The following is a 21445-nucleotide window of genomic DNA, read 5'->3' on the forward strand; positions in this document are numbered from 1 at the left end:
TTTTAAATTCGTTTATTTATTTATTAATGAGAGAAAGAGAGAGTGTGAGAGAGGGGGTGTGGCAGGCAGAGGAAGAAGTAGGCTTCCTGCTGAGCAAGGAGCTTTTTTTTTTTTAAATTTTTAATTTGTTAAATTTCTTTTCAGTGTACCAGAATTCATTGTTTATGCACCACACCCAGTGTTCCATGCAATACATGCCCTCCATAATACCCACCACCAGGCTCACCCAACTTCCACCCCCCGCCCCTTCAAACCCTCAGATTGTTTTTCAGAGTCCATAGACTCTCATGGTTCATCTCCCCCTCCAATTTCGCTCAACTCCCTTCTCCTCTCCATCTCCCCATGTCCTCTGTGTTATTTCTTATGCTCCACAAATAAGTGAAACCATATGATAATTGACTCTCTCTGCTTGACTTATTTCACTCAGCATAATCTCTTCCAGTCCCATCCATGTTGATAAAAAAGTTGAGTATTCATCCTTTCTGATGGAGGCTTAATACTCCAGGGTATATATGGACCACATCTTCCTTATATATTCGTCTGTTGAAGGGCATCTTGGTTCTTTCCACACATTGGAGACCGTGGCTATTGCTGCTATGAACATTGGGGTACAGATGGCCCTTCTTTTCACTACATCTGTATCTTTGGGGTAAATACCCAGTAGTGCAATTGCAGGGTCATAGGGAAGCTCTATTTTTAATTTCTTTCTTTTTTTTTTTTAAAGTTTTTATTTATTTATTTGACAGAGGGATAGAGATCACAAGTAGGCAGAGAGGCAGGCAGAGAGAGAGGGGGAAGCAGGCTCTCCGCAGAGCAGGGAGTCCGATGCAGGGCTTGATCCCAGGACCCTGGGACCATGACCCGAGCCAAAGGCAGTCGCTTAACTGACTGAGCCACCCAGGCACCCCTATTTTTAATTTCTTAAGGAATCTCCACACTGTTCTTCAAAGTGACTGCACCAACTTGCATTCCCACCAACAGTGTAAAGGGTTCCTCTTTCTCCACATCCTCTCCAAAACACGTTGTTTCCTGTCTTGTTAATTTTGGCCATTCTATCGGGTGTAAAGTGGTATCTCACTGTAGTTTTGATTTGAATCTCCTTGATGGCTAGTGATGATGAGCATTTTTTCATGTGTCTGATAGCCATTTGTATGTCTTCATTGGAGAAGTGTCTGTTCATGTCTTCTGCCCATTTTTTGACATGATTATCTGTTTTGTGTGTGTTGAGTTTGAGAAGTTCTTTATAGCTCCTGGATATCAGCCTTTTGTCTGTCCTGTCATTTGCAAATATCTTCTCCCATTCCGTGGGAGCAAGGAGCTTGATGCAGGTTTCCATTGGAGGCCCCTGCGATCATGACTTGAGCTGAAGGCAGGTGCTTCACTTACTGAGCCACTTAGGTGTCCCAGGCAAAGATTTTTGAAGGAAATAAAGGAGCCCTATGTGGGACTCCAACATCATGACCTGAGCCGAAGGCTGTTGCTTTACCATCTGAGCCACCCAGGTGCCCCTGGACAAATATTTTTTAGAAATGTAGACAAACTTAAGTAATACTTCTAGAACACAAATATTAGAAGTTAAATGTAGTATTTAATTAAAATAGTTTTAAGTAATTATTTTCTAATGTGCATATCTACTTTTCATTTATTTAAACATATTAATTTTTCTTATTTATGGTAGTTGGTAAGTGATCACTTCTATTTTCTAGTTGTATATAAATCCTGGTTCATGGTTTTAAAATCCATTAAACTTGTAAAACCAGTTTGAATTACTCGTAGTAGTCATGGTGAGAAACCTTGACTCTGTAATCCTATTCCAGTCTTCCTCTGTTTCAGTATATGACACTACTATTCACTCGCAGTCTTCCTCATTTTAGTAAATGACGCTACTATTCACTCAGCAACTGGCACCAAAATAGAAGTCCTTGATTTGCTTATTTTCCTTCAGCCCCCACTATCCATTTCACCAACAAAGTTTTGACAATTCTGTATTCTAATAAGCTTTAAATTTACCTACTCACATTTTCACTTCTATAGGTTCCATCACAGTCTAAGCCACTACTGCCTCTTGCCTGGAGAATTGTAACATTTCAGTTTGTTTTCTCTTTCCTTTTTCTGTTTTCACATTTTTTTTACAGCTCTATTAATGTATAATCAACATGCAACAAGCTGAATTTATCTAAAATGTGAACTTTGATAAGTTTTGACCTGTGTCAAATATAATGAAAATATTCACCATCACCAGTAGTTTCTTTGGTTATCTTTGTAATAGCTTCCTCTGGCCATTTCACAACCTTTATCCTTATCCCAAGGCATCTGCTGATCTGCTTTGTCACTGTTGATTAGTCTATTTTCTAGAGTCTTATGTAATGACATATAATTATGTTCCCTGCAGAAATAGGGAGTAACAACTCAAAATATACAGACTTCCAGTTATAAGACAAATAAATTTTGGGGATGTAATATACAACATCGTGACTATAATTAATAATACTACATTACATACTTGAAATTTGTTAATATAGTATCTCAGGTAGACTTACTACATATACATGCAAAGGTTATGTGAGGTGATGAATATGCTAGTTAGCTTGATTGTAATCACTTCACAAATTACACTTATATGAAATCATCATGTTGAACACTTTAAATATATACAATTTATTTGTATTTATTTTTGTTTGTCAGTTTTATCTCAATAAAGCTGGGGGTGGAGAGGATCATTTCAAACATACTTGAAGGTTTTCTCACAGTCCTCCAAGTCTATATCCCAACAGTAATCACCATTCTTACCCCTATCACCATATATTAATCAAGTCTGTCTTGGAACTTCATTTAAATAGAATTATATAGTGATCTTCTTTTGATATGGAGATTCATCCATGCTGTTGCTTGCTATTCCATGGATTAGTACTTAATTCTTTTTCGTTTCTGTATGTTATTCCACTGTATATTATATAATATTTTATTTTTTTAAAGTATACTAGACATACAGTATTTCATTAGTTACAGTGTACATACAGTATTCTTAATGGACATCTGGGATAGTTCAAATTTGGGACTATTTTGAAGGAAGCTGTTGTGACATTCAAAAAAAATTAATAGAAATATTTTGTGCTCATGGATTGGAAGAATCACTAATTTTAAGATGGAAATTTTCCCCAAATTTCTGCCATTCCCTAGCTCCTGGCAGTTCTCTCCTTGCTTCTTGGAATGTCACTTTTTAGAGTCCACAGACAGGTGAGGTCATACAGTACTCATCTTTCTATGTCAGACTTATTTCACTTAGCATAAAGTCATCCATGTTCATCCATATAGTCACAAATGGCATGATTTCCCTCTTTTTTATGGCTGAATAATATTCCATTGTATTTAATTTTCTTTAACTTCTCTTAATGTAATGTATTGTGCTTTCACTAAATAAGCCTTGTGCTTCTTTGGCTGAATTTATTCCTACTTATTTTATTCTCTTTATGCTGGTGTGAATGGTATTTATTATTAATTTCATTTTTGGATTATTATTAATTTCATTTTTGGATTGTTCATTGCTAAAATACAGGAATATAATCAATTTTTTATATTAATCTTATCTCCTGTGACCTTGCTGAACTCATTATGAGTTCTAGTGGTTTTATAGATTCTTTGTTTTTTTTTTTGTTTTTGTTTTTTTTACCATACTGGATTATGTTGTCCATAAATACAGGTATTTTTTACCTCTCTTTTTTCAGTCAGGATGCCTTTTACTTCTTTTTCTTGACTACTGCAATAACTAGAACCTCTGGCACAGCGTTGGATAGCAAGTAGGCAGGCAAGAATGGGCATGCTTGCATTGTCCCTAGTCTTAAGAAAAAGCATTTCAGGGGCACCTGGGTGGCTCAGTGGGTTAAAGCCTCTGCCTTCGGCTCAGGTCATGATTTCAGGGTCCTGGGATCGAGACCCACATCGGGCTCTCTGCTCCGCAGGGGGCCTATTTCCTCCTCTCTCTCTGTCTACTTGTGATCTCTCTCTCTGTCAAATTAAAAAAAAAAAAGAAAAGAAAAGAAAGAAAAAGGATTTCACTATTATATTAGCCGTAGGTTTTTTGTAGTTGTCCTTTTTCAGGTTTAGGAAATTCCCTTCTATTCCTAGTTCTTTTAAAGTTTGTATCATGGATTTTGTCAAACATTCTTTCTGTGTCTCTTGAGATTATCATGTAGTTTTTTCCACCTTTATTAATACATTGTATATTACTTTATTTTCAAATATTAAACCATTTTGGGTTCCTGGGACAAAAGCTGCTTGTTGGTCATGGTATATAATCCTCTTCATATATTGTAGGATATGGTTTGTTACTATTTTTTTGGTGATTTTTAAGTCTCTATTCATGAAAAATTGGTGTGAATATTTTTTTATTGTTAGTGTCTTTGGTGCCAAAGTAATACTAACCTTATAGAATAAGCTGGAAATTGTGTCCGCCTCCATTTAATGGAAGAATTAGTAGAGAATTGGGTATGATTTTTTTCTTTAAGTGTTTTTGCATCTGAACTGTTCTTCCTGTGAAGACTTTTAACTACTAATTGTTAGGATGTGTGCTCACATTTTCTAATTTCTTGAGTCAGTTGTAGTAATGTATGTTTTTCTAGGAATATCCATTTCATCTAAGTTGTGTGATTTGTTAGTATAAACTTGTTTATAGTATTTCCTTGAAAACCTTTTTAATTTCTGTAAAGTCCCTGTTGATATCTCTGCTGAGCAGGGAGCCTGATGCGGTACTCCATCTCAGCATTCTGGGATCATGAGCCAGAGGCAGATAGAGGACTGAGCCACCCAGGCATCCCTGATGTCCCTTCTTTAATTCTAGATCTGTGTCTTTTTTCCTTTTTTTCTTGGTCAGTATAGCTAAAGATTTGCTAATTTTATTGATATTTTTAAAGAACTAAGTTTTGTATTTCATCAGTTTTATTTGTTTTCCATTCCGTTGATTTCTGCCTTAATGCTTATAATTTCCTTCTTCTGCTTGCTTTGGGTTTAGTAGCCCCTCTTTTTGGGGGTAGATTCTTAAAGTATAACTTTAACTAACTTGATAGGTTCTTTTTGTTTAGTATAGGCATTTAAGACTATAAATTTCCTTCCACCAATGCTTAGAGGCCAGTCAGTGATTACTTGGAGGTTGTGTTTAAACATCTTGAGCCACTAAGGCTTCTTCCTCTGTGCAGGACCTCACATTCATCCAGGGATGAGTATAGATACCGGAGGTCCTCTCCTGAGTGTGTATACAGACTTACACACGTGGGCAGCCTTTCAGACTACTGGGGTGTCTTGCAGTTTATTAGAGCTCATTATGCCTGTTTGTTCCCTGGATCTCTGTGAAATTTCTGGATGTTTTTTTGCTTGCTCCAAATATTGCAGCCCCAGTTAGTTGCAGTGTTGGGCTTTCCTGATGGTTTGCTACCAAGGTAATTATTTTTGACAAATTCTTGGGCATAGGGCTCCCCTGTCTTTTAGACTACTGAGCCTTGGTAGTACCAGCCATGGAGTAGGGGTGGAAGGAAGGTAGCTTCCTGAAGCTAAAATTCCACAGACTCCCACTGTTCCTGCAAAGGTTTAGTAGTTTTTCTTGAAGTACTGCTTTTCAGTTTATTGCATGCCTTTGTTACTCTCCAGATTTTGAAATGATTTTTTTTTGCAAGTGTTATCTGGTACTGTCATTACTTGGGGCGGGGGGGAGGGGCAGGATTTATTTGCCAGACTTTCACATGTCATTCCAGAAGTCCATCCCACACGGATTCATTTTTAAATGTTAAATGAGCCTTGTATTCTGGAGATAAACCCCACTTGGTTACAACGTGCTATCCTTGTTATGCATTCTTTGGTTCAATGAGCTAAAATTTTGTTAGGAATTTTTGCATTAATCCTTATGAGGGATATTATTTTCTGTTTCTTTTCTTTTGGTATCTTCATCTGGTTTGCTGTTAGCCTAATGTCGATACCATAGAGTTGGGGAGTATTCTTTCCTGTGTAATTTTCTGAAAGAGTTAATGTAGAATTGGTACCATTTCTTCCTTAAATGTCTGATAGAGTTCATCAATGAAGCCACTTGGTATGGAGTCTTTTGGTAGGAAGTTTTTTTTTGTTTTTTTTTTTTGTTTGTTTTGTGTTACTGTAATTTCCAAATGAGATACAGGGTAGTCAGATTATTATTATTGTTATTTTTTGAGTGAACTTTGGTAGTTTGTCACACAAAAAGTGCATCTATTTTATCTATGTTGTAGAATTTTGACTTAAAGTTATCCATAATATTCTCTTACTATGTATTTAAAATTTTTAACACTTATAGTGTTGTCATTGAGTTCTCTCTCATTACATCTCTCTCATTACTCAATATGAGTAAATTGTGTCTTCTCCCTTCTTTTTCCAGGCCATTGTTTTAAATTTAAAACTAATTGGCCTATAACGTTATACTAGTTTCAGGTATAAATTATAATTAAATCTTTGCATATGTTGTAAAATGAACACAATAAGTTTGTCATTTGACCATTTGTCACCATACAAAGTTATAATTTTTTTGTAATGAGAATGTTTAAGATTTATTCTTAGTAACTGTCAAGTATGCAGTGCAGTATTATTGACTATAATCACCATTCTGTACATTCCCACAACTTATTTTATAATTGGAATTTTTTTTTAACCTCTTGACCACTTGACCCACACCCCAACTTAACTCCCCTCTGGCAAACACCAGCTTGTCTTTTGTATTCAAGAGTTTTGTTTTATTTTCTTGTTTTATTTTTTAGATTCTCTATATAGGTAAACTATATGGTATTTTTCTTGCCCTGTGTGGCTTATTTCACTTAGCATAATACCTTCGTGCTCCATTTTGTCACAAATGGCAAGATTTCATTCTCTTTATTTTTTAAACCCTCTCTCTCTCTCTTTTTAAATGTATTCATTGGAATCAGAGACAGAGCATGATGAGGGGAGAGAGGCAGAGGGAGAGGGAGAAGTAGATTCCTTGCTGAGCTGGGAGCCAGATGCAGGGCTTGGTCCCAGGACCTGGAGATCATGACCTGAGCCAAAAGGAAGACACTTAACCTTTTGGGCCAGGTAGACACCTCCTTTATTAACTTTCTTAATCAACATTTATGAGCAAAATAAAAAGTAGAAGAAACCATGAGTGATTCCCTGGAGTTTGTCCTGAGGCTAAATTCTTTTTTTTTTTCCATTTATTTAAATCTAGTTAGCCAACATATAGTACATCATTAGTTTTTGATGAAGTTGTTCAGTGATTCGTTAGTTGTGTGTAACATCCAGTGCTCATCAGATCACATGCCCTCCTTAATTCCCATCACCTAGTTACACTTTCATTCCCCCCACCTTCCTTCCGCAATCCTCATTTTGTTTCCCAGAGTTAAGAGTCTCACGGTTTGTCTCCCTCTTTGATTTCTTCCCATTCAGGTTTCCCTCCCTTCCCATATGGTCCTCTGCACTATTCCTTATATTCCACGAATGAGTGAAACCATATGATAATTGTTTTTCTCTGATTGACTTATTTCACTTAGCATAATCTCCTCCAGTTCCATCCATGTCAATGCAAATGGTAGGTATTCATCCTTTCTGATAGCTGAGTAATACTCCATTGTATAAACGAACCACATCTTCTTTTTCCATTCATCTGTTGAAGGACATATTGGCTTCTTCCACAGTTTGGCAATTGTGGACATTGCTGCTATGAACAATGGGGTGCATATGCCCCTTCTTTTTTACTACATTTGTAGTAAAAAAGAGTAGTGCAATTGCTCAGTTGTAGGGTAGCTCTATTTTTAATGTCCTGAAGAACCTCCATACTGTTTTCCAGAGTGGCTGCACCAGTTTGCCTTCTCACCAACAGTGTAGAAGTATTCCCTGTTCTCCACATCCTTGTCAACAACTGTTGTTTCCTGTCTTGTTAGTTTTAGCCATTCTGATTGGTGTGAAGCGGTATCTCATTGTGGTTTTGATTTGTATTTCCCTGAGGGCAAGTGATGTGGAGCATTTTTTCATATGTCTGTTAGCCATTTGTATGTCTTCTTTGGAGAAGTGTCCGTTCATATCTTCTGCCCATTTTTTAACTGGATTATTTGTTTTTTGGATGTTGAGTTTGATAACTTCTTTATGATCTTGGATACTAGCCCTTTATCTGTTATGTCATTTGCAAATATCTTCTTCCATTCAGTAGGTTGCCTTTTAGTTTTGTTGACTGTTTCTTTTGCTGTGCAGAAGCTTTTTATCTTGGGACACCTGGGTGGTGCAGTCATTAAGGGACTGCCTTAAGCTCTGGTCATGATCCCAGGGTCCTGGGATTGAGCCCTGCTTTTCCCTCTCCCACTCCCCTCCTTGTGTTCCCTCTCTCACTGTGTCTGTCAAATAAATAAAATCTTTAAAAGATTTTATATACTAAATATATATAAATATATACAAATACATATAAAAAATAAAAAATCTTCCCAAAAAAGTAGCCTTTTATCTTGATGAAGTTCCAATAGCTCATTTTTGCTTTTTTAAAAATTTTTTTATTTATTTCTTGTTTTTTTTATAAACATATAACGTATTTTTATCCCCAGGGGTATAGGTCTGTGAATCGCCAGGTTTACACACTTCACAGCACTCACCATAGCACATACCCTCCCCAATGTCCATAACCCCCCTCCCCCTCTCCCAACCCCCCCTCCCTCCAGCAACCCCCAGTTTGTTTTGTGAGATTAAGAGTCACTTATGGTTTGTCTCCCTCCCAATCCCATCTTGTTTCATTTATTTTTCTCCTATCCCCCTAACCCCCCATGTTGCATCTCCATGTCCTCATATCAGGGAGATCCTATGATAGTTGTCTTTCTCCGATTGACTTATCTCACTAAGCATGATACCCTCTAGTTCCATCCACGTTGTCGCAAATGGCAAGATTTCATTTCTTTTGATGGCTGCATAGTATTCCATTGTGTATATCTTTATCACATTGTGTATATTCTTTATCCATTCATCTGTTGATGGACATCTAGGTTCTTTCCATAGTTTGGCTATTGTAGACATTGCTGCTATAAACATGCGGGTGCACGTGCCCCTTCAGATCACTACGTTTGTATCTTTAGGGTAAATAAATACCCAGTAGTGCAATTGCTGGGTCATAGGGTAGTTCTATTTTCAACCTTTTGAGGAACCTCCATGCTGTTTTCCAGAGTGGTTGCACCAGCTTGCATTCCCACCAACAGTGTAGGAGGGTTCCCCTTTCTCCGCATCCTCGCCAGCATCTGTCATTTCCTGAGTTGTTAATTTTAGCCATTCTGACCAGTGTGAGGTGATATCTCATTGTGGTTTTGATTTGTATTTCCCTGATGCCCAGTGCTGTGGAGCACTTTTTCATGTGTCTGTTGGCCATCTGGATGTCTTCTTTGCAGAAATGTCTGTTCATGTCCCCTGCCCATTTCTTGATTGGATTATTCGTTCTTTGGGTGTTGAGTTTGCTTAGTTCCTTATAGATTTTGGACACTAGCCCTTTATCTGATATGTCGTTTGCAGATATCTTCTCCCATTCTGTCAGTTGTCTTTTGGTTTTGTTAACTGTTTCCTTTGCTGTGCAAAAGCTTTTGATCTTGATGAAATCCCAATAGTTCATTTTTGCCCTTGCTTCCCTTGCCTTTGGCGATGTTCCTAGGAAGATGTTGCTGCGGCTGAGGTCGAAGAGGTTGCTGCCTGCATTCTCCTCAAGGATTTTGATGGATTCCTTTCTCGCATTGAGGTCCTTCATCCATTTTGAGTCTATTTTTGTGTGTGGTGTAAGGAAGTGGTCCAATTTCATTTTTTTCTGCATGTGGCTGTCCAATTTTCCCAGCACCATTTATTGAAGAGGCTGTCTTCTTTCCGTTGGACATTCCTTCCTGCTTTGTGGAAGATTAGTTGACCATAGGGTTGAGGGTCTATTTCTGGGCACTCTATTCTGTTCCATTGATCTGTGTCTGTTTTTGTGCCCGTACCATGCTGTCTTCATGATGACAGCTTTGTAATAGAGCTTGAAGTCTGGAATTGTGATGCCATGAACTTTGGCTTTCTTTTTCAATATTCCTTTGGCTATTCGAAGTCTTTTCTGGTTCCATATAAATTTTAGGATTATTTGTTCCATTTCTTTGAAAAAAAAAATGGATGGTATTTTGATAGGGATTGCATTAAATGTGTAGATTGCTTTAGGTAACATAGACATTTTCACAACATTTATTCTTCCAGTCCAGGAGCATGGAACATTTTCCCATTTCTTTGTGTCTTCCTCAATTTCTTTCATGAGTACTTTATAGTTTTCTGCATATAGATTCTTAGCCTCTTTGGTTAGGTTTATTCCTAGGTATCTTATAGTTTCGGGTGCAATTGTAAATGGGATGGACTCCTTAATTTCTCTTTCTTCAGTCTTGTTGTTGGTGTAGAGAAATGCAACTGATTTCTGTGCATTGATTTTATATCCTGACACTTTACTGAATTCCTGTACAAGTTCTAGCAGTTTGGGAGTCTTTTGGGCTTTCCATATATAGTATCATATCATCTGCGAAGAGTGATAGTTTGACTTCTTCTTTGCTGATTTGGATGCCTTTAATTTCTTTTTGTTGTCTGATTGCTGAGGTTAGGACTTCTAGTACTGTGTTGAATAGCAGTGGTGATAATGGACATCCCTGCCGTATTCCTGACCTTAACGGAAAAGCTTTCAGTTTTTCTCCATTGAGAATGATATTTGTGGTGGGTTTTTCATAGATGGCTTTGATTACATTGAGGTATGTGCCTTCTATCCCTACTCTTTGAAGAGTTTTGATCAGGAAGGGATGCTGTACTTTGTCAAATGCTTTTTCAGCATCTATTGAGAGTATCACATAGTTCTGGTTCTTTCTTTTATTAATGTGTTGTATCACACTGATTGATTTGCGGATGTTGAACCAACCCTGCAGCCCTGGAATAAATCCCACTTGGTCGTGGTGAATAATCCTTTTAATGTACTGTTGAATCCTATTGGCTAGTATTTTGGTGAGAAGTTTTGCATCTGTGTTCATCAAGGATATTGGTCTGTAGTTCTTTTTTTTGGTGGGATCCTTGTCTGGTTTTGGGATCAAGGTGATGCTGGCCTCATACAATGAGTTTGAAAGTTTTCCTTCCATTTCTATTTTCTGGAAGAGTTTCAGGAGAATAGGAATTAGTTCTTCTTTAAATGTTTGGTAGAATTCCCCTGGGAAGCCGTCTGGCCCTGGGCTATTGTTTGTTTGGAGTTTTTTGATGACTGTTTCAATCTCCTTACTGGTCATGGGTCTGTTCAGGTTTTCTATTTCTTCCTGGTTCACTTGGGTAGTTTATATGTCTCTGGGAATGCATCCATTTCTTCCAGATTGTCAAATTTGTTAGCGTAGAGTTGCTCATAGTATGTTCTTATAATTGTCTGTATTTCTTGGGTGTTAGTTGTGATCTCTCCTCTTTCATTCATGATTTTATTTATATGGGCCCTTTCTCTTTTCTTTTTGATAAGTATGGCCAGGGGTTTATCAATCTTATTAATTCTTTCAAAGAACCAACTCCTAGTTTCGTTGATTTGTCCTATTGTTTTTTTGGTTTCTATTTCATTGATTTCTGCTCTGATCTTTATGATTTCTCTTCTCCTGCTGGTTTAGGGTTTCTTTCTTGTTCTTTCTCCAGCTCCTTTAGGTGTAGGCTTAGGTTGTGTACTTGAGACCTTTCTTGTTTCTTGAGAAAGGCTTGTACCGCTATATATTTCCCTCTCAGGACTGCCTTTGCTGTGTCCCACAGATTTTGAACCGTTGTGTTTTCATCATCATTTGTTTCCATTAATTTTTTCAATTCTTCTTTAATTTCCTGGTTGACACATTCATTCTTTAGAAGGATGCTGTTTAGTCTCCATGTATTTGGATTCTTTCCAAATTTCCTCTTGTGATTGAGTTCTAGCTTCAGAGCTTTGTGGTCTGAAAATATGCAGGGAATGATCCTAATCTTTTGATACCAGTTGAGACCTGATTTAGGACCCAGGATGTGATCTATTCTGGAGAATGTTCCATGCGCACTAGAGAAGAATGTGTATTCTGTTGCTTTGGGATGAAATGTTCTGAATATCTGTGATGTCCATCTGGTCCAGTGTGTCATTTAAGGCCTTTATTTCCTTGTTGATCTTTTGCTTGGATGATCTTTCCATTTCAGTGAGGGGAGTCTTAAAGTCCCCTACTATTACTGTATTATTATTGATGTGTGTCTTTGATTTTGTTATTAATTGGTTTATATAGTTGGCTGCTCCCACGTTAGGGGCATGGATATTTAAAATTGTTAGATTTTGTTGGATATACCCTTTGAGTATGATATAGTGTCCTTCCTCATTTCTTATTATAGTCTTTGGCTTAAAGTCTAATTGATCTGATATAAGGATTGCCACCCTAGCTTTCTTCTGATGCCCATTAGCATGGTAAATTGTTTTCCATCCCTCACTTTAAATCTGGAGGTGTCTTCGCGTCAAAAATGAGTTTCTCGTAGGCAACATATAGATGGGTTTTGTTTTTTTATCCATTCTGATACCCTGTGTCTTTTGATTGGGGCATTTAGCCCATTAACATTCAGGGTAACTATTGAGAGATATGAATTTAGTGCCATTGTATTGCCTGTAAGGTGACTGTTACTGTATATTGTATCTGTTCCTTTCTGATCTACTACTTTTAGGCTCTCTCTTTGCTTAGAGAACCCCTTTCAATATTTCCTGTAGAGCTGGTTTGGTGTTTGCAAATTCTTTCTGTTTTTGTTTGTCCTGGAAGCTTTTTATCTCTCCTTCTGTTTTCAGTGATAGCCTAGCTGGATATAGTATTCTTGGCTGCATGTTTTTCTCGTTTAGTGCTCTGAATATATCATGCCAGCTCTTTCTGGCCTGCCAGGTCTCTGTGGATAAGTCTGCTGCCAGTCTAATATTTTTACCATTGTATGTTACAGACTTCTTTTCCCGGGCTGCTTTCAGGATTTTCTCTTTGTCACTAAGACTTGTAAATTTTACTATCAGGTGATGGGGTGTGGACCTATTCTTATTGATTTTGGGGGGGTTCTCTGCACCTCCTGGATTTTTTTTGGGGGGGGGAAGTAGGGTATTTATTTTTAACTTATGATCATGGACAGATTATATCAACCTTACTATTTTGTCAGCAATAATGTGACCACTGTTACATCACCTGTTCAGACATACATTAGCTGTGGCTTTGAGTACACTTACAGGGAAGTTTATTGAGAACAGGGTTAGGTATTTTTTGAGCCTCTTTCCATGTTCTAGAGTCTTACTAACAAAAATACATGAATAGGTCACATACAAAGCAACAAAGATTTCTGTAAACTGTGTCCATCACTAAGAGTGATTACAACACAATTTATAAAGAATGATTAGTATATAACTATTTCTTTTCAGTGTAACAATATTCATTGTTTTTTGCACCACACCCAGTGCTCCATGCAATACATGCCCTCCTTAATACCCACCACCTGGCTCCCTCAACCTTCTCCCCCCCGCCGCCCGCCTGCCCCTTCAAAACCCTCAGGTTGTTTTTCAGAGTCCATAGTCTCTCATGGTTCACCTCCCCTTCCAATTTCCCTCAACTCCCTTCTCCTCTTCATCTCCCCATGTCCTCCATGTTATTTGTTATGCTCCACAAATAAGTGAAACCATATGATACTTGACTCTCTTTGCTTGACCTATTTCGCTCAGCATAATCTCCTCCAGTCCCATCCATGTTGCTACAAAAGTTGAGTATTCATCCTTTCTGATGGAGGCATAATACTCCATCATGTATATGGACCACATCTTTTATCCATTTGTCTGTTGAAGGGCATCTTGGTTCTTTCCACAATTTGGTGACCATGGCCATTGCTGCTATAAACACTGGGGTAGAGATGGCCCTTCTTTTCACTACATCTGTATCTTTGGGGTAAATACCCAGTAGTGCAATTGCAGGGTCAGAGGGAAGCTCTATTTTTTTTTTACTATTTTATTTTTTATTTATTTATTTATTTTTTTATTCGTTTGTTTATTTACAGCATAACAGTGTTCATTGTTTTGGCATCACACCCAGTGCTCCATGCAGTACATGCCCTCCCTATTACCCACCACCTGGTTCCTCAGCTTCCCACAGCCCCCCCCCCCCGCCCCTTCAAACCCTCAGGTTGTTTTTCAGAGTCCATAGTCTCTCATGGTTCATCTCCCCTTCCAGTTTCCCTCAACTCCCTCTCCTCTCCATCTCCCCATGTCCTCCATGTTATTTGTTATGCTCCACAAATAAGTGAGACCATATGATACTTGACTCTCTCTGCTTGACTTATTTCGCTCAGCATAATTTCTTCCAGTCCCTCCATGTTGCTACAAAAGTTGGGTATTCATCCTTTCTGATGGAGGCATAATACTCCATCGTGTATATGTACCACATCTTCCTTATCCATTCATCCGTTGAAGGGCATCTTGGTTCTTTCCACAGTTTGGCGACCGTAGCCATTGCTGCAATAAACATTGGGGTACAGATGGCCCTTCTTTTCACTACATCTGTATCTTTGGGGTAAATACCCAGCAGTGCAATTGCAGGGTCATAGGGAAGCTCTATTCTTAATTTCTTCAGGAATCTCCACACTGTTCTCCAAAGTGGCTGCACTAACGTGCATTCTCACCAACAGTGTAAGAGGGTTCCCCTTTCTCCACATCCTCTCCAACACACGTTGTTTCCTGTCTTGCTAATTTTGGCCATTCTAACTGGTGTCAGGTGGTATCTCAATGTAGTTTTAATTTGAATCTCCCTGATGGCTAGTGATGATGAACATTTTTTCATGTGTCTGATAGCCATTTGTATGTCTTCGCTGGAGAAGTGTTTGTTCATATCTTCTGCCCATTTTTTTTTTTTTTAAAGATTTTATTTATTTATTTGACAGAGAGAGATACAAGTAGGCAGAGAGGCAGGCAGAGAGAGTGTGAGGGAAGCAGGCTCCCTGCCGAGCAGAGAGCCCGACGTGGGACTCGATCCCAGGACCCTGAGATCATGACCTGAGCCGAAGGCAGCGGCTTAAACCACTGAGCCACCCAGGCGCCCCTCTGCCCATTTTTTGATATGATTATCTGTTTTGTGTGTGTTGAGTTTGAGAAGTTCTTTATAGATCCTGGATATCAACCTTTTGTCTGTACTGTCATTTGCAAATATCTTCTCCCATTCCGTGGGTTGCCTTTTTGTTTTGTTGACTGTTTCCTTTGCTGTGCAGAAGCTTTTGATCTTGATGAAGTCCCAAAAGTTCATTTTTGCTTTTGTTTCCTTGGCCTTTGGAGACATTTCTTGAAAGAAGTTGCTGTGGCTGATATCGAAGATGTTACTGCCTATGTTCTTCTCTAGGATTCTGATAGATTCCTGTCTCACATTGAGGGCTTTTATCCATTTCTAGTTTATCTTTGTGTACGGTGTAAGAAAATGGTCGAGTTTCATTCTTCTACATATCGCTGTCCAGTTTTCCCAGCATCATTTATTGAAGAGACTGTCTTTTTTCCATTGAATATTTTTTCCTGTTTTGTCAAAGATTATTTCACCATAGAGTTGAGGGTCCATATCTGGGCTCTCCACTCTATTGCACTGGTCTATGTGTCTGTTTTTATGCCAGTACCACGCTGTCTTGGTGATCACAGCTTTGTAGTAAAGCTTGAAATCAGGTAACGTGATGCCGCCAGTTTTGTTTTGTTTTTCAACATTTCCTTAGCAATTCAGTGTCTCTTCTGAGTCCATACAAATTTTAGGATTATTTGCTCCAGCTGTTTGAAAAATACTGGTGGAATTTTGATTGGAATGGCATTAAAAGTATAGATTGCTCTAGGCAGTATAGACATTTTAACAATGTTTATTCTTCCAATCCAAGAGCATGGAACAGTCTTCCATCTTTTTGTGTCTTCTTCAGTTTCTTTCATGAGTGTTCTGTAGTTCCTCGAGTACAGGTCCTTTACCTCTTTGGTTAGGTTTATTCCCAGGTATCTTATGGTTCTTGGTGCTATAGTAAATGGAATCGATTCTCTAATTTCCCTTTCTCTATTTTCATTGTTAGTGTATAAGAAAGCCACTGATTTCTGTACATTGACTTTGTATCCTGCCACGTTACTGCATTGCTGTATGAGTTCTAGTAGTTTGGGGGTGGAGTCTTTGGGGTTTTCCAATAAAGAATCATGTCATCTGCAAAGAGAGAGAGTTTGACTTCTTCCTTGCCAATTTGGATACCTTTTATTTCTCTTTGTAGTCTGATTGCCGTTGCTAGGACTTCTAATACTATGTTGAACAAGAGTGGTGAGAGTGGGCATCCTTGTCGTGTTCCTGATCTCAACGGGAAGGCTGCAAGCTTTTTCCCATTGAGGATGATATTTGCTGTGGGTCTTTCATAGATAGATTTTATGAAGTTCAGGAATGTTCCCTCTATCCCTATACTTTGAAGCGTTTTCATCAGGAACGGATGCTGGATTTTGTCAAATGCTTTTTCTGCATCAATTGAGAGGACCATGTGGTTCTTCTCTCTTCTCTTATTGATTTGTTCTTTCACATTGATTGATTTGCGAATGTTGAACCAACCTTGCAACCCAGGGATGAATCCCACCTGATCATGGTGGAGAACCTTTTTATTGTGCTGCTGGATCCTGTTTGCTAGGATCTTGTAGAGAATCTTTGCATCCATATTCATCAGTGATATTGGTCTGAAATTCTCCTTTTTGGTAGGGTCTTTGCCTGGTTTGGGGATCAGGGTAATGCTGGCTTCATAAAAAGAATCTGGAAGTTTTCCTTCTGCTTCAATTTTTTGGAACAGCTTCAGGAGAATTGGTGTTATTTCTTCTTTGAAAGTTTGGTAGAATTCCCCAGGGAATCCGTCAGGTCCTGGGCTCTTGTTTTTTGGGATGTTTTTGATCACTGCTTCAATCTCGTTACTAGATATCGGTCTATTCAGGTTGTCAATTTCTTCCTGGTTCGATTTTGGGAGTTTGTAGTTTTCCAGGAATGCATCCATTTCATCTAGGTTGCTTAGCTTATTGGCATATAACTGTTGGTAATAATTTCTGATGATTGTTTCTATTTCCTTGGTGTTCGTTGTGATCTCTCCCTTTTCATTCATAATTTTATTAATTTGGGCTTTCTCTCTTTTCTTTTGGATTAGTGTGGCCAATGGTTTATCGATCTTATTGATTCTTTCAAAAAACCAGCTTCTAGTTTCATTGATACGTTCTCCTGTATCTCTGGTTTCTACCTCATTGATCTCTGCTCTAATCTTGATTATTTCCCTTCTTGCGTGTGGAGTTGGTTTGATTTGTTGTTGATTCTCCAGTTCTTTAAGGTGTAGAGACAGCTGGTGTATTCTGGATTTTTCAATTTTTTTTGAGGGAGGCTTGGATGGCTATGTATTTCCCCCTTAGAACCGCCTTTGCTGTATCCCATAGGTTTTGAACCGAAGTGTCTTCATTCTCATTGGTTTCCATGAATTGTTTAAGTTCATCTTTGATCTCCTGGTTGATCCAAGCATTCTTTTTTTTTTTTTTTTAAAGATTTTATTTATTTATTTGACAGAGAGAGAGATCACAAGTAGGCAGAGAGGCAGGCAGAGAGAGAGGAGGAAGCAGGCTCCCTGCGGAGCAGAGAGCCCCACATCGGGCTCTATCCCAGGACCCTGAGATCATGACCTGAGCCGAAGGCAGCGGCTTAATCCACTGAGCCACCCAGGCGCCCCTGTCCAAGCATTCCTAAGCAAGGTGGTCTTTAGCTTCCAGGTGTTTGAGTTCCTTCGGAACTTTTCCTTGTGATTGAGTTCCAGTTTCAAAGCATTGTGATCTGAGAATATGCAGGGAATAATGTCAGTATTTTGGTATCGGTTGAGTCCTGCTTTGTGACCCAGTTTGTGGTCTATTCTGGAGAAGGTTCCATGTGCACTTGAGAAGAATGAGTATTCTGTTGTTTTAGGGTGGAATGTTCTGTATACGTCGATGAGGTCCATCTGATCCAATGTTTCATTCAATGCTCTTATTTCTTTATTAATTTTCTGCTTCGATGATCTGTCTATTTCTGAGAGCGGCGTATTAAGATCTCCTACTATTATTGTATTCATATCAATATGACTCTTTATCTTGATTAATAGTTTTCTTATGTAATTGAATGCTCCCATATTGGGGGCATAGATATTCACAATTGTTAGATCATCTTGGCGGATAGTCCCTTTAAGAATTATGTAGTGTCCTTCTGTATCTCTGACTACAGTCTTTAGTTTAAAATCTAATTTATCTGATACGAGAATTGCTACTCCGGCCTTCTTTTGAGGCCTATTGGCATGAAAGATGCTTCTCCATCCCTTCACTTTCAGTCTGGGTGTATCCTTAGGTTCAAAATGGGTCTCTTGTAGACAATATATGGATGGGTCCTGTCGTTTTATCCAGTCTGCAACCCTGTGTCGTTTTATGGGCGCATTTAGGCCATTCACATTGAGAGTGATTATTGAGAGATAGGTTTTTATTGACATCGTGTTGCCTTTGAAGTCTTTCTGTCTGTAGATTGTTTCTATATTTCTGTTCAATGATATTCTTAGGATTTTTTCTCTTTTATAGGATACCCCTTAATATTTCCTGCAGTGTCGGCTTGGTGGTTACATAGTCTTTTAAGCCTTGCCGGTCTTGGAAACTCTTTATCTCTCCATCCATTTTAAATGTCAGTCTTGCTGGATAGAGTATTCTTGGTTGCATGTTCTTCTCATTTAGTACTCTGAATATATTTTGCCAGCCCTTCCTGGCTTTCCAGGTCTCTGTAGAAAGGTCTGACGTGATTCTAATGGGCTTTCCTCTGTACCTAAGGAGCTTTTTTGTCCTAGCTGCTTTTAAGAGGGTCTCTCTTGAAACATAATTCCTCATTCTAACTATAAGGTGTCGTGAGGACTTTCAAGAATTTAAAATCTTGGGAGGAAATCTCTCTGCCTCTAGTACATGAACGTTGTTTCCATTCGTGAGATTGGGAAAATTTTCATAGACAACTTCTTCCACTATATCTTCTAGACTTCTTTCTTTTTCCTCCCCTTCAGGGATTCCAATAATTCAGACGTTAGAACGTTTCATGGCATCGTTTATTTCCCTGATTCTGTTTTCGTGGCTTCTGAGCTGTTTTTTCCAGGCTTCCTCCTGATCCTTTCTCTCTGTTTGTCCTCCAGATCACTAATTCTATCTTCTGTCTCAGTTACCCTAGCTTTTAGAGAATTTAGATTAGATTGAAACTCACTGAGAGCATTTTGAACATCATCCCTGGTGGCTTTCAGTTCTGCCCTAACATTGTGAACATCATCCCTGGTGGCTTTCAGTTCTGCCCTAATCAATTCTGTTTGGTCATCCATGGCTTTCTCCAACCTAGCTATTGCCTGGATAATTGTTAGTCTGAATTCCTTTTCTGACATATTGTCTATGTCGATAGCCATTTGCTCTGTTGCAGAAGGCCCATCCTCTGTATTTTTCTTCTGTTGGGTATTCCTCCTCCTAGTCATTTTGGAAAGAGATGACTGAACAGATGCAACTGGACTTATCGATTGTGGTGCAGTCACTGTGCACCCTGGAATGCTTCTGTGCAATCAGGATTCCCCACCCAAATGAGAGAGAAAAAAAAGAAAAAGAAATAGAGAAGAAGAAAGAAAAAAAAAAGGGAAAGAAAAAAGGAAAAAAAAGAGAGAGAGAGATAGGAAAAAAAGGGAAGATAAAAGAGAAGGCTCAGCCCAAATGGGCCACAAGGTAAGATTTATGAAGTATACAAACAAAAACAGACAAACAAAAAGACTGATGAAAGTATATGACAAGAGAAAAAAAAAAAAATATATATATATATATAAGCAAGAAAAAGGTACGAACCTCATCAGAAAGAACCCCAAGTATAAGATTTATATCTTATCAGGACAAACACAAATTCATAGAAACACTGACAGAAAGCAAAATTGGGAGAGTGGTTATAGATTCTCAGTGTGGGTGAGGAAGGTTATTTTGATTCTTCCTGAAGGTATCTTGATGTTTTTGTTAAGGGACTCAACTTTCCTAAGTTACATGGGGATTAGAAACTGGTTTGCCTATCGGGGTAGCATTGATTGGGGAAAGGGGATTACCTTGAAGTTTAACTCTATATGTATAGTAGAAAATAAAAATTAAAAAAAGAATAAACTAGACTAAACTAAGTTAAAATTAAAAAAGAATTAAAAAAATAGAAAAAAGAAAAACACGGGTGTATGTATCAAAAAGTTCAGGTTAGAAGGTTATTAAAGAATTTGATGTACTGGACATCTCAGTGTGGTGGTAAATAGGTTAAAAAATTATCTGTATGTATAAAAAAAAGAACCAGAATATTGGTAAAGAGTTAAAAATAAAAGTTGTATTTATGAAGTAGTGGTGGTTGTTCTCTTGTAGTCTTTTTTTTTTTTTTTTTCTTCCTTCCTGGTTGGTTTTCTGGGGGAGGGGCCTGCCACGTGGGTTTTCAGACAATGATGTTCCCTGAGTTAGGTCCTCCCGCTCCCCTCAAGGGGGTGAGCTCTGAGGAAACTGTTTTTTTCAGCCTTTTGTTCTCTGGGGGTTTTTATGTTCTTTCATCTGCTTTCTCTCGCCTTGACAGCTTTTGATGGTTTCTGGAGGTTTAAAGGAGAGCAAACTGCACCCCGACCTCCCTCTCAGAGAGAAGCCCCAGAATGTTTTGGAAAAGCTGCTGGCTGGGTCAGTTCTGAGTCACTGTCCCTGGGGATGCAGGAGCTCCTCGTTTTATCCAAAACCAGGGCAGCGGTGGCTGTCTAGGCAGCTCCAGACCGCCAGAGAGGTTCCGAGCAGAGATCGCACACTGAGATTTTCCTGCTGTCCCGGGCTGGGAATGTCTGGTTTTTCCGGATGCCAGAGCTCCAGGCTAGCGCCTATGAGCACGTATCCCAAGGGAGGGTGTGGGACACGCGCGTTTCAGGATTGCCGTCTGGCCAGGCTCCCAGCCCCTCACGGGAGCCAGACCCCACTCGTTCTCGGGCGCGCTGGCGTTCAGGTGCACTGGCGGCTCTGGGACGGAGACCTGATTTCTCCTCCGCACTCTCTCTGGCTCAGCGCCAGGGGAGGCTGTCCTGGGTCCTGGGACTTAGGTCCCTGACCCTAACCGCCCAGGTTCCCACTATTACCCCCCGTGATCCTTTGCTCTTTGTTTTTTGAGTGCTTTCAACCAGACTCCAAGTTAATGCTGGTCCCCAGACGCAGAGCACTCTCGTGTTGGTGTATTACTTTCCAATCGGTCACCTCTGGTGGCTCCCTCCCACTTTTGTTTATCTTCCGATATCAGTCCGATGCTCCCAGTCTGCTTTACCTGCCACTGGCGTCTTCTGCTCCTGTAGAGATCCAGACGTGTACAATTCTGATCTCAGGCTGATTTCATGGGTGGTCGGAGTTCTTTGGTAG

General features: G+C 39.0%; 1 protein-coding gene across 1 annotated transcript in view; it reads left to right on the top strand.

Moving 5' to 3' along the window:
* The window catches only part of C7H12orf40 (chromosome 7 C12orf40 homolog), an 82001-nt gene that overhangs the window by 12568 nt on the left and 47988 nt on the right, over positions 1–21445 (top strand). The window lies entirely within an intron of this gene.

The sequence above is a fragment of the Meles meles genome, chromosome 7 (genome assembly GCF_922984935.1).
Source record: "Meles meles chromosome 7, mMelMel3.1 paternal haplotype, whole genome shotgun sequence".
Classification (NCBI taxonomy): Eukaryota; Metazoa; Chordata; class Mammalia; order Carnivora; family Mustelidae; genus Meles; species Meles meles.